This window comes from Amblyomma maculatum, chromosome 1, assembly GCF_055883805.1.
Source record: "Amblyomma maculatum isolate TAMU_Amacu chromosome 1, ASM5588380v1, whole genome shotgun sequence".
NCBI lineage: Eukaryota > Metazoa > Arthropoda > Arachnida > Ixodida > Ixodidae > Amblyomma > Amblyomma maculatum.
This window is the reverse complement of record NC_139344.1, coordinates 330,042,824-330,057,612: the sequence shown is the minus strand read 5'-3', so window position 1 is coordinate 330,057,612 and position 14,789 is coordinate 330,042,824.

The window sequence follows — 14,789 nt, the reverse complement described above, 5'->3', positions numbered from 1 at the left end:
CACCTCCGAGGAATCTCGCCCTTATTTCTATAGCTAGAAGAAAAATCTTTATTGCTTTATTTACTTCATGACGCTTTCGGAAAAAATCAAAATTGAAGATCTATTTTTACAGAGCCTTCTAATTTTTTTTTTCCTGCGTTCGACTAAGGGGGTTAAAGAAATACACACTAAATATCATGCTCAAAAACATACATTTAAGAACACTTTCCATAAGAACAGCTAGCGGTGGGCAGCACATGCGGACAAACCCATACAAACTCACCGTCATTCATACAAACGCGAGACTAAATACAGCGACTGTGATACAAATAGCTGGTATGCTGGGCAGGAACTGAGCTGGCTAACCACAGTAAGGAAGCTTGAACATATATAGAGCCAGAATAATATCGAAATTCAAGACCAGAAGTAAGCAAAACAGAAGCTTGAAACCTAAAAAGAAGAGAGTAAATACAGTGTGGTTGCAAAGTGCATGGTGTGCAAAAATAATATGATCTATATTTATTTATTTTTTGCTGGGGGGGGGGGGGGGGGGCGCAGGGGGTGGTGTCAAAATTTACAAGGAGCAAAAAGTAGAAAAATACCTAACATCCAAGCAACTAGAGTAAATGCACATTATTCGCATCATCCCTTCTTCCTCTTGCGCCAGCCTTTATTTATGATCAATTGCAAATCAATCACTGAAATATCCCGCGCGGATGAGCGGTTGGACTGCTGCGTCGCAGTCACAGTAAGTGCACGTCGGATAGTCAGCCATTCCAATGACATGAAGGGTCACACAGCAGCTTCAGCCCTTGAAGAGGTGTAGAGCAAAATGGGTTCTCTCGGAGATAATTGAGTGTTACCGCAATAAAGTTATGTTTAGGCAATGTTGCTAAACACCAGATTTCTGTAACTTTGATGTACTTCATGTTGCACGCCTACTTGCGAGAACTAAAAGACACTGTTACTATATATCACAGCAACTTGTGCATATCAGCAGTTTCTGTATAGTTAAGCCAGGTTTGGCATATAGCGATATAAGGTCAGATCCTGTAAAAGCCCTAATCTGGCAAAGTTAATTCTGGGGGAAAAAAAAAAACATTTATTGCCATTCCGAGAAGCAGGTCGAGGAGACAAAATTAAAAGCCCCGTATACATATGGGCGCCATCTGCTTGACATACTTGCTTGACCGGCAGCATCTTAAGCCTCAAGACGAACCGTGAGAAAGGGTCCTTGTTCCTTCGCAGTCGTCTAGCCAACAACGCAAACCCGAATAACGCAAATATCAAACATATGATGACCTAGCTACCTTGATAAATAAACTAGGTCAGCCGCGAAAGCTTTCATCCTATAGACTATACTCAGATCAGCCCATAATGACGCAAGGAGTCACTTATGCGCACTCCTTAAAAGCGGGATATGCACCGCATACTCCAGGGTAGATTTGCACTTTAAAAAAATTACACAATACTATTTTCAACTAAACCCCCGGGATGTTTTCATGGCTCTGTTGATTGGGTGAAAAGACTGCTCTCAAGCAATACCCGTACAAGCGCACGGGCTTAATTTCCTGAATACTGAAGATGTTTTTCTCACAAATTATGAAGGGCAAGCACTGCCACAGGAGTGACAAAATACGGTCTTACCTGTCCAAACCCAGATAAAAACTTACAACCTGAATTTCCCAATGAACTTTATTCCTTTTCTTTAGGCACTGTGCGCAGTTATGTACTTTTCCGAAAGAGGTACTGCGAAGTTCAGATTTCCAGTGGCAAGGATGGAGAATTGAACAAGGTGTAGAAGGTGAGTACAGAAAGTTAAATGAAAGCAAATAATATTTGAAAATGAGTCTATCGTGAACGTTTAGACAGCAGCGTGCTCATCACTGGTGTTGTTTATGCACGCTTTTGATACCCGAGAAAAGAACCTGGGGTTTGGAAAAGAGAGGACTGTGGTGAAGAGCAGTGAGATGCAAGAAGTTTGCCTTGAAGATGGGTTTGCCTGATCTACGAACCTTGAATCCTTGACCTGAAAACAATAATACGAAAACAGCAGCAGCGAAAAGAAGCAGCTTGATGCACATTTTGAATTCCCGCAAGGAGCGGACTCTGTGTTCGCGCAAGTTTGTAGAAGAGGATTAACGGATTCAAACCTGGCTAATTAGAGAGACAGCTGCAGTAGGATACTAGAGGAGAGCGCTGAGAAAATCTTGAGATCCCAACTTAAGCTGATGAAGAATGTTAAATAAAATTAGCTGTGGTTTAGCTGGTGGTTAAATCTGGAGTTACCCGAGAGCAATCTGCATGGCTTTGAAAGTAATGACATGGCTTTTGCTCATAGTAGTTTACTCTGGTTTCACTTTCTTCATGGGTTCAGCTTTATTTATGCCATAGGGGAATCACTTCACGTATACGCACCCCTTGTCTTCTTCGTTAACCATTCTCAATCGAGTGTAGAAGACTCCTAGTGTTATTGCATCGTCTCTACGTCGACCTCCGGGGCACACCACCGTCACAACTTCGAGCGAACCTTCTATCCTCGCAAACTCGCTGTTGTCATTCGTGTCTACCAACTACCGAGTTATCTGTCTTCTTCTTCTCTTTCTTTCTTTCCCTTTTTCTTCTTTTCTTTTTCCATTTTTTTTCTCTTCTTTTCCTCCTTCTTCTTTTCCTTTTTCTTCTGCTTCTCCTTCTTTTTCTTCTTTTTTCCTACTCCTTCTTCCTTTTCTTGTTTTCTTTCTTCTTCTGCTTCTTCTTGGAACAGGCAAGTGCTCTTCGGGCAGGCAAGGACAGGCACGGTGAAATGGCGAGACTGTGGCCAATGTAGCTCTCACTTCAAAAAAAAAATTTGTAGGGTTTTAAACATGGCTTGATCCTAGTGATAGAGCGAAAGCTGTGAGTGTTGCAGCGAATTTTTCTGCGGACACCTGGGTTTAATGTGCCGCCGCCATAACGTTCGAACGAACCTTCTGTCCTAGCAACTCGCTGTTGTCGTTCGCCTCTTTTTCTTCTTCCCCTTCCCCTTCTTCCTCTTCCTCTTCCTGGTCTAAATTTCCGCAGTCCTCCACTACGGCGTCTCTCATAGCCTGAGTCGCTTTGGGACGTTAAACCCCACAAACCAAACCAATCTTCCTCTTCTTCTTCCTCTTCTTCTTCCTCTCCTTTTTCTTCCTCTTCCTATTCTTCCGCTTCTTCTTCTCCCTCTTCCTTCTCTTCCTCCTCCTCTTCTTCTACAATTAGCTGCCACAGTGCCACGGTACCATGGTGCCACTCGACGGCTTAAAAGCCTCGTGCAGTGTAGTTTCCGCTAAAAAAGAATAAACTATAGTAAATTAAAAGTGGATTGGTGATATGATAACAAATACACCGTCGTTAGGTTAGAGAACCATGAAAACCAGATGGTGAATCACCATGCGAACTGGGCTGCGAGAACTAGCAGTTGCAGAAAGTAAAATTATCAAAAAGAGCGATCGCGTTAACCTTTTCTATGAGGCTGCACTTTTCTATTACGTTTTTCAGATAAGCGGATCACAGGTTCCTAGTTCTCACAAGGCTATCGACAAGGCACTGTTCTTCCATTTAGCAATTCCTTACATTGCTCGCCTCCTCTGCCCTAACTCTGCTTTTCTGCATTGGAAGAAAAATATTATAAGGATCCCAAGCGTGCTGACCCCACTTCTCAGACTAAGATAAGTTCACTGTACAAATGATGCCTAGTAGACAGAGGCTCTCTCGCAATGCTTTTCGGTTCCTTTTGATTCAGCAGCTTTGATCAGAAGATGAAGAGATCTATTCTCTTAATTCCGCATGCCCGCTCATATCGTATTTTCGGACTTCATGTCATGATAATTTTCTTACTTTATGCTGTTGGGGACATCCCATACACTAGTGGTTTATATGTCGCAACATAATTTCAAGAGACTGGAACCTCCGATCCGCTTTCTTGGAAAACAATTATGTTTTGACCATCATAGCAGCCCCAGATTTGCGGTCAGGACTTTCAGGTCAAAGGAACGGTCCTGCCCGTGGTTATACCGGTAGCGGTAGATAAATATTCAATCATTTATAACATCACGTGTCGTCTGCGTGCAATAAAAATAAAAGATAACGTACTAAGACAGGTTTGAATTTGCGACGCAAATATACTCGAAAAAGCAAAGTGTCAGAAAAAACCTGACTCGAAGTCAACAACCTTCATACATGGCTCAATGCGCTCTCTCAAGCTCTGCGCTGAGGCTGTTTCTGATGATTCTACATCCCGTAGACAACACAGTTTCCACAGTATGAACGAGAGACGGTCCAAATACATTTTATTGAATTTTCCATATTGCCTAGAAAGCTTGAAAGGCATATCAATATATTCGGAGAATATTTGCATGCCTTGCAATATAAAGACCGTATATTGCAAAGCGAGCAATACGACTAGATCGCGTCTACCTTTCAAGACTCTTGCTTGTCTGAACAACAATGAGAAAACATGCATTCTTTTAAAAGACAGTTCCCTTTTATTCCCGGCACCCGCTGTCTTTTGAAACCAGTGTGAATCAGTCGCTCAGAATGCGTTTTAAACATATGGGAGTTCGCCAGAGGTCATACGACTTGGCGTGCACATAACCGCAACAGCAGGGCTGCTTGAAAATCACATCAAGAGTCTCCTAAGAAAACGTTTGTATTTTATCCTAGACGCTTGGTTTATGGCCCAGCACTCTACCTAAATGTTCCAGTAAATGTCTTCGACCTTTCCTTTCCTTTTTTTTGCATGTAGCTCAAACACACGCACGCACAAACACACATACACACACACACGCATATATATATATATATATATATATATATATATATATATATATATATATATATATATATATATATATATATATATATATATATATATGATTCATAAAAGTCTTCCAGGATCCAGAAATATGTATAAGATGAGGTAGGGGCGCCCGGCCTTCGTCAAGGAATGCCATTATATATATATATATATATATATATATATATATATATATATATATATATATAATGTGTATGTGTACGTGTTTTCTCTTCCTTTGCACGCGTATTGTATCCTGATTATTGTGTATGTAGTCTCCCATATAATGTCTCGCTCTGCATGACACACACACACACACACTTACTTGAGCGGGCTGCTGCGTCACGTGCGTGGCGAAGCAGAATTGCTGAACTGAATTGGTGGTTGAATAGATAATGTGTTGTGTATAACACTGTGCAAAAAAATGACCCGGCCATGCATGCGGCTGTCAACAAGAGGAAGAATAATAAGATTTCTTTAACAGCCTCAAGTTGCTTTATATCGCATAATAATAAGGTGACCAAAGAGCAGATGCAAGTTCTAGAAGATGTCTTACTAGAGATGTGTACGCTGTAAGCTTGTACACTTTGGGTGAAAATTTCGATGAGCTTCAGAAAGCCAAGTTTCTGCGAATGGATCCACACACAGTAGCCTATCTTTCGAAATAATGTCACGACAATACGCATATATATATATATATATATATATATATATATATATATATATATATATATATATATATATGAAGGAAAGAAGCCAACAGTCGGCGAGGCCAAGGAAAGCGTTGGGGATGGTACTTTTATGTCTTTTTTTTTTAATGTTTGCTTAGATAATCACAGAAATTAGTAATGTAATCTGTTTAGGGGAAAGATAATTAAACACAAAGTAGAAGAAAAAACAACGTGCCGATGGTGGGATCCGAACCCACGACCTGCGAATATCGCGTCCGGTGCTCTTCCAACTGAGCTACATCGGCCGCTGTTCCCCCTGCTACTTGCTTGGGTATTTATGTTGTCTGTATACTAACCTTGAGAGTGTTCACCAGCGCCACCCTCAACCATAGCGGCGGACGTAGAACGTCCTTTGTTACCGCCAGCGTCACGTAGAACGTGATCAAGAGCGAGGGCGAAAGCTGTGCTAGAACCCTCTTACGCTACCTATGGCTTCAAGACTGCCAGAACCGAGACCCCCGTAAGCTACAAGCAGATCAATTAAGGGGAAATGAGGGTGCTCGTTATAATACATGAAGGAAAGAAGCCAACAGTCGGCGAGGCCAAGGAAAGCGTTGGGGATGGTACTTTTATGTCTTTTTTTTAATGTTTCTTAGATAATCAGAGAAATTAGTAATGTAATCGGTTTAGAGGAAAGATAATTAAACACAAACTAGAAGAAAAAACAACGTGCCGATGGTGGGATCCGAACCCACGACCTCCGAATATCGCGTCCGGTGCTCTTCCAACTGAGCTACATCGGCCGCTGTTCCCCCTGCTACTTGCTTGGGTATTTATGTTGTCTGTATACTAACCTTGAGTGTGTGCGTGTGCGTGTGCGTGTGCGTGTGCGTGTGCGTGTGCGTGTGTGTGTGTGTGTGTGTGTGTGTGTGTGTGTGTGTGTGTGTGTGTGTGTGTGTGTGTGTGTGTGTGTGTGTGTGTGTGTGTGTGTGTGTGTGTGTGTGTGTGTGTGTGTGTGTGTGTGTGTGTGTGTGTGTGTGTGTGTGTGTGTGTGTGTGTGTGTGTGTGCGTGTGTGTGTGTGTGCGTGTGTGTGCGCGCGCGCGTGCGCGCGCGTGCGCGTGTGCGTGTGCGTGCGCGTGTGTGTGTGTGTGTGTACATATATATATATATATATATATATACACAGTAGGTTTCAATGGGTCAGTTTAATTAATAAAGTAGAGCGTTACGATAGACGCGACTGTTCGTTTTGGGGTGCCCGTTAAGTTCCGCCTTCAAGGGCATGTCGCTAGAACGTACACAGCTACCGTCCGTGGCTTCCCTTGCAGATCCTTGTTCGCATACCTACACTTTACTATTCGCTTATAATGATTATAATGACTAGCCATCTCTCTTATCTATGCCTCCCTTATCTCACACATACTATAACTTATGCGGTATGCCTCTCAAATCTCACACATATATACTCTTGAACATACGTAAGCTGTCATATTATTCGAAAGGGCCCGGCCGCTTGACCGCGCCGTATGAATATGTGCCTATACGTGGGCTAGAGTAGCCGGCCTGACTCAAAACGCAAAGGTTCTGAAAGGTTCCAATTCTCCCCTTTCCCCCTTTCACATCTGAACTGAGACGTCCAAGGACACCCGCCAAATCGGCGATGTCACGTGGTCACGTGACATCAAATAGGCCGACGACCAACCAATGCCAGGTCGTGTTAGCGGCTGCCACCTTGAGATTTCTCGGTCACCGCACCGACGTCGACAACGCCTACACCGAACGACTTGGCGAACAGTGCTCTTATAGTTATCGTGTCAATTCTTAGGGTTCAGCAGGCTCAGAACGTCAGTTGATGTGGCCGTACCGTTTCCTCGTAGAGCATGTCTTATTTATCATTTTTTTCATGTTCTTAGAAACAATAGCACTAGTTCCAGTTTGAAACTCGGTTTACTTCTTCGACGTTCTTTGTAAATCAGCCAGTTAAAATTGAGCCTCTTCTGAATTCCTTCTTTTATATGAAATTTCCTCAAGCCATACAAAACGAAAATTATACCCATGGTGGGATTATGGAAATGGTAGTGGGTACAACTTCTGCCGCGCTGAACGACTCTCGCCTAAAATAATAACGAAGTATGGAAAACAGCTGTCTTACTACCAATCATTAGGTGCAGTTAATACATTTCTAGATTGTTAACTATGTCTGTTATAAGGAGGGGTTCACAAAAACGGTAAATGTGTCCATTGTTTAGTAATTCTGTAAATTTAATTGGCGTACAAGAGCCCCTCGCCCAGGGTCGAAACGCAGACTTGAGGAGAAAGATTGACTTTTGGAAGCGCTATCTTCTTCGCACATTTGGCGAGGTGCGGAACGCGTGCACAACCTTCGTACGAGCCACCGTATGCATTTGTCGCAAGTATGCGTAAAGTTTTGCAAACTTCGACGACGCTCCAGGAAGGTGCAACGTATGAGCGCATTTTGCAAAGAAAACGACGCTAAATTCTTTCTTCTTTGGAAACGTTCCCAGCTTTCAAAGCTAATGAGTGTGGTGCACATCTCCCGCTCAGGGATATAAGTTAAATATATAAGAGAGAGGACTACTGCCTCAGCAACCTTTTCCTGCTGTTTGTTATGGCGTTATAATTCTCCATGACGTTCATTCACTTTGCAGGTTTCCCTTTCGGACTGTTAAGCAACTTCCTATTCATCGCAACTTTAGAGCTGACGACAGAGAAAGAGAGAAAGACAGAAAGGGGAAGGGGAGGGGGGAGCTGAGTGATGAGCTTGCGAAGGTGCACTTTTTTTCCCCGCTTCTCTAGGGCTCGTAACCCGAGTTAGGAAACAATCGATATGCGCGGAATTCCGCAAGAGATCCCTGTTATCGCTTTCTTTTTGTCAAGCAGTGGGCGTGCTGCACTCATGACGTTCGCTCGTTTTATGGCTCACTGCTTATCGTTAATGATGGGAGCTGAATTTTCCCCATTCGCCCTTTCCGTATCGCATAAACCGATACCTAAAACGTTGGCTCGCTCTCACCAATTTTGGCATTTGCGACCTTTCCTCGTTGCTGAATTTGCATATTCAAAGGTGCCACAGACCGCATTTATATACATTTCATTTGAAAGTTGTGTATATGTACATTGTAGCTACAACAGTGGCTTATTGACTCGGGTGTTTTACACTGGAACTTGCGAGCGCTTGACCACCAGGGTCGGCTACTGGTGCTCCACAAGAGCAAAATGCATAGTCGGGGCTCCGCTTTATTTACTTAAAAATACTTTTCTGATAAGCCTAATGAAGCCATGCTGATCCGCTGCCTCACAGAAAAGTTTTATAATTCCTGAAGATTTGTCAAAGTTGTTGCCAGATACTTAGCTGAACGAGCCATAAGTACATTGCAACACTTCAGAAACGTTCAAATACCGTTGGCGAAAAAGCCGAGAGCAAGAGGCAGACATGGTCAATTGATGAAAGTTTGGTAAATTCGCCATAGACGACATGAAATAGGTGTTAGCAGGGTGGACGGTGTGGTTCCAGCCGTTACTCGGTCACACCTGGCAAAAACATAATCGGCTTCATAAGACGAGCGGAAAGTTTTCGCACCATTGGTGACATTAGACGATAGCTTTACAGGCTTCACCCACTCGTGCACTGGCCTTTTCGGAGGGCCCTTCACGCACAAGACCTCACTCTTTTCCATATTTCACTATTCAACAAATATATCCTTATACGTCTCCTTCAAGTGCACGAATAAAAGCCACTGAAGCATGGTTACACTATGGGTTACTCCTACGCATGATTTCAAGCATAGCTACACTATGGGTTACTCCTACGCGTGATTTCAAGCATGGCTGCACTATGGATTACTCCTACGCGTGATTTCAAACCTCACTTTCTATGTGTCCGACGCAAAGATGCGGCTGTAGGCTGCTTACTAAGGACTAATGCTTCCATTTAACAGGTGTCTTAGGCGTATGATCGGTTCCATCGAATTATAGAGGAATGTAAGATTCACTCCGTTTTGAGATTAATCTTTATTCAGTGTAGAGCTGTGTTCAACTTCCAGCGCCCAGTATACGTCCCTTGGTGGCGGTCGGCCCGTTGGAGATGAATGTCTCCTCTCCCCCTGAAAAAAGAGCCAATGCTCTGGTAGTGTTGTGAAATCTGCCTTGCCGCTCACGATGTATTCGAAACTTGACATTTCGTGCTTTTGTAATACCGAGTTACACCTTCAGGTTACCTAAATCAAAGTGACGCTAAAAATACAGAATCAAGTAAGATCTTTTTTTTTTTTTTATGGAATTGTACGAGTAAATATTTTCACAATGTAGAGTCTTTTTAATATGCACCGAGCAAACGGGCGTTTCTCATAGCCGTGTAATGGGGCTGTTGTATGGCGTCTCCTTAGTACAGCATTCGCAAGGTTGAACAAGACACTTGTTCTTTGAACACTTCGAAGACAAGTCACGTATAAGCAGATATGAGGAATCATGCCATAAGTGCAGTATGGTATGTCAGTAGCGATGCTGACGCTTTTCTTTTTCGACCAACAGTTTGATGATGCACTTATTTATTTTACCCTCAGGGTGCAAGTACATTACACAGGTGAAAAAGAATTTGTGGACTGGGAGAGTAGGTGGGGAAAAGCGGTAGGCCAGAATTCGATCTTGCATCCTTGGGCGCAGTAATCGAGCACACTAAACACTGCGCCACCCTGGCGAGGTTGACGATAAAGAATGTGTTACATCCGATGTAGTGCATAGAAACAAGGAGGAAACCAGGGTAACGTATGGACCTAAAACTAATATAGAGCAGCGTTTGACATGCACAAGGAATAGAGTATACGTGATGGCATGATACCAAGCATGCAATGTGCACGTTTCTTTCTGGCAAGGATGACTGCGCATGTGCTACAAGAAGCTTGGTGTATTTCACGGTGCTTGTTACGAAACGACGAACATTGGAATTTAGAAACAATAAATGTTTAGGTATTCACCGTGAGATAAAAAGTGGCATAAGTAAAAACATTCGCAGAAGGTTGTGAACGGCTTGCTGCACATGGTGCATCAAGACTGCCTTATGAAACAGTCATGTTACGTAACCATAAATTTCTAAGTTTAAAAGTGATAATCCAACGCACAAGTTGCTTCATCACTTACAATGCCAGATGTTTTGCTTTTGATATTGGCGGAAAAATATACTGCTGTTTATTATAATGTCAACAATAATCACTAAACTTAAGCCTGGTTACAAAGACCAAAAGATGGAAGTACAGTGTGCCTGTCTGTCAAGTTCATGGACACAGAATGTTATGATCAGACATGACAAGATAGCACGATATATGCCGGGGTTTATTCAGATGCTCTCTGGCACACGAAGAAGAACCCCCGTGATAAAGTGCATCAGCTGAAAAATGGACGGTGCACTTGTTATTCCGTATGAAAGACGTGTGCATATAAACAAGCCGACATGCGTGTTTACCGTTATAAGCGCCTGGGAATCCGGGTGTAATCTTAGTTGTTGGTAGGCTGTTGAAAGATCAAGCACCGTGAAATGCTTGCAGCCATGTAACGTTGCAAATATGTCCGCAATTACCGGCAACGGACAATACACTGTTCTGAGGTACGAATTTACCGTCACTGCGATCTCCGCATGTTCTTACTTTTCCGCCTCCGTTGGGAACGACTACTAAACGAGTCGCCCACTCACTGCGTTCGACTCGACCTAGCACTCCTGACTGTACCAAGGACTGCCACTCATTTGTTACTGTTTCGCGGAGCGCAAAGGGCACAGGGCGGTGCTTACAGAACACCGAAGTACAAGCATCTTTAAACAAGACCTTTCAGTTCAGTTCAGTCGTTCAGTCGTGTCCGACTCTTCGTGACCCTATTGACCATGTCACGCCACGCTTTCCGGTCTCTCACTATCTTCCTAACATCACATAATTTCATCTGCAGTGCCTCGAGGATGCCATCTAACCATCGCGTTCGCTGCCTACCCCTTCTCCGGCGACCCTCAACCTTTCCCAACATCAAATCTTTCTCCAGCGACTCCTCTCCTCTCATCAGATGACCAAAGTAGCTGAGCTTTAACTTTAGAATTTGACCCTCCAATGAGCAGTCAGGGTTTATGGTCGACAATATTGACTGATTTGATCTTCTGGCAGTCCAAGGAACTCTCAAGAGTCTTCGCCAGCACCACAATTCAAACGCGTCAATTCTTCGGCGGTCAGCCTTTTTCACAGTCCAACTCTCGCATCCATACATCACAACTGGAAAGACCATAGCACGAGTTATACGGATCTTGGTTGGCAGACTAATGTCTCTGCTCTTTACTAAGTGGTCAAGGCTAACCATTGCTCTCTTTCCCAGAAGCAGGCGTCTCCTAATTTCATGGCTGCAGTCTCCTTCCGAGGTAATCTTGGAGCCCAAGAAGAGAAAATCTGTCACAGCTTCCACTTCTTGTCCCTTGATGCTCCAGGACTTGATAGGGCAAGACGCCATGATCTTTGTCTTTTTAATGTTCAGTTTAAGCCCAAACTTCTCACTCTCTTCTTGTACGCGCATCAGAAATCTCTTGAGTTCCGCTTCACTTTCTGCCATTAAAGTGGTATCATCCGCATATCTAAGGTTGTTGATACGTTTTCCAGCAATCTTCACTCCAGCTGAAGACTCGTCCAGACCAGCCTTCCTCATGATGCACTCTGCATATAGGTTAAATAGGCAGGGCGACAGTATGCAGCCTTGCCTCACTCCTTTCTCAATCGGAAACCAATCAGTAAGACCATGCCCAGTTCTGACTGTGGCCTCTTGCCCTTCATACAGGTTCCTGAGGAGACAGATGAGGTGAATTGGAACTCCCATCTCTTGGAGAGCTTGCCACAATCTGCTGTGATCTACGCAGTCAAACGCTTTCGCATAGTCAATAAAGCAGAAGTAGATGGGTTTCTGGAACTCTCTTGCTTTTTCCATGATCCAGCGAAGGTTGGCAACTTGGTCTCTAGTTCCTCTGCCCTTGCGAAACCCAACTTGCACGTTCGGAAGCTCCCGATCCACATACTGCTGCAGCCTACCTTGGAGGATTTTCAACATCACCTTGCTAGCATGCGAAATAAGCGCGATCGTGCGGTAGTTGGAACAATCTTTGGCACTGCCTTTCTTTGGAATGGGGATGTAAACTGACCTCCTCCAATCCTGTGGCCACTGCAGGGTTGTCCAAATCTTCTGACATAATGTATGCAGAATGTTAACAGCGTCATGGTTGAGGTTTTGAAGCAACTCAGCTGGAATTGTATCAATTCCGTTAGCTTTGTTCTTAGCAAGGCTGGCTAAGGCCCATTCAACTTCACTCTTCAGGATGCCCGGCTCGAGATCAGTGACCACAACCGTCTTATGTTGGGTTTGCAAACCCAACAAGTCCTTTACCGGAACGCTATCGATTAATCCTATGGCGGGCTCAAATACTTCCGAGTATTACAAGGCCTGCTACCTTGTCCACACTGATTCCGCAGAGGCTCATCGAGTCTAACTTCAAAGCTTCCAGCCAGTCGCGACCCAACAGTAAAGTTTTACACCTTCGTGAAAAGCTCACAGCAATAAGAGGCAGAGTAACCGTTTGACCATTGTGACGACCGGGACATCTAACTTCCCTACAATCTTTAAAGGCACGCCGCCGTAAGTTTTCAGTTTTAGTGCGCAGCTTCTTAGAGCTAGGGCTGGCCAGTACTTGTGATACACACTTTCTGGAACAATAGAAGCAGGCCCACCTGTATCAATATGCATTGTAACATTTCTACCACCCACAAAAACATTCACAGTGAAGCTACGGCTACTATTGTCACAAGAGAATACACTATGCAATGCGAAGCAGTCTTCACTGTTCATTACTGCTTCTTGGTCTGCACTCTCCTCCACGGTTCGCACGGAACGTACCCGTGCTAGACAGACCCTGGCCAGGTGTCCTGTCCGCTTGCAGATACGGCAGTGGTATTTCCGGAACGGGCAGGTAACTTCAGTCTGGTCGTTTCCGCAACGGGGACAACCACGAGTTTTGCGCCTGTACACTGCAGGCTCCGCTAGTACTGCCTTTGTGTCTCGTACTCCAGGTCCGGGCTTCAACCTCTTAGCGTGTTCACTTCCTCCTCTTCGTTAGAGGCAGGTTGAAATTTTCTGGTCTCTGTGCGGACTAATTCAATGCTTTTGGCAAGGTCTCAGGCAGCTGCAAACGACAGCGGGCTTTTCTTTAGGAATTCTGCCAGAATAGCCTGGTCCCTCAGACCAGCTACAATACGGTCCTGCACTGCTTCATCCAAGAATTGCCCAAATTCGCAGGTGGCCGCTAGCCTTTGCAATTCCACAGCGAACGCCGCCACTGTCTCGTTTAAATGCTGCGTTCGGCAGTGAAAGCGAAACCGCTCTGCTATTACCATTCGTTTTGAAGAGTAGCGCTCCTTGAGCAGCTTCACCAAGTGATCGCAGTCGATCTCTTCTGGCTTCTCCGGAGATAGCAAACGTTTGAGCGTGCAATAAATCTTCTCCCTCATGACAGTCACAAAAGTCGCTACCTTCAAGTCGTTGCTCACATTGTTAGCTTGCAGGTAATGTTGAAAGCGTTCGACGTAGAACTCGAAATATTCGTCCTCGCCAAACTGGTCGAACTGACCGAGCGTAGCCATGCTGCTATCCGGCGTCCAGGTGCTTGCACTACCGAACTGTGCTACTTCAATTGCAGGGTGAATCCCATCCTCATCGCCACTATGGTGTCTTCACCAAGTAGCACACATGACACTAGCACGACATATGCCGGGGTTTTTTCAGACGCTGTCAGGCACAAGAACCACCAAGATAAAGTGCAGCTGCTTTTATAGTAGCGATTACCTGACCCGTGACGTCAAACAAGCGTGCTTTGAGAGCAATGACAAAACACGGAACTCTTTTTACACGAATAAAACGCAGCTATTAACCAGACGAGTATATCAGCGGTACAGAAACCAAACGGCGCGCCTTTCTAAACAAGGAGAAAACTGAAAAGAAGTAACCAACTTGGGAGCGATGTAGAAAGAGCCCAGTCAGAAGTTCTGAAGACAAGAAAAGTCACATTCGCTATAGTCGTGAGGTCCTTAATGTCAGAATGCGTCGAAATTACTCGATCTTCAAAAGGGTTCCTGTGGAAACAGCGGAAATATGAAAAGCTGCCAAAGAATTCGTAAGCCTGTGTGTTACTGAAAACTTGAGAAGTTCACAGAGTGAATTCGAGCGAGTTCGCAGACTAGAAGAACAAAAGGCCAGCGTTTGTCCAATAATTGTAAAGTTTACGGATTTAAAA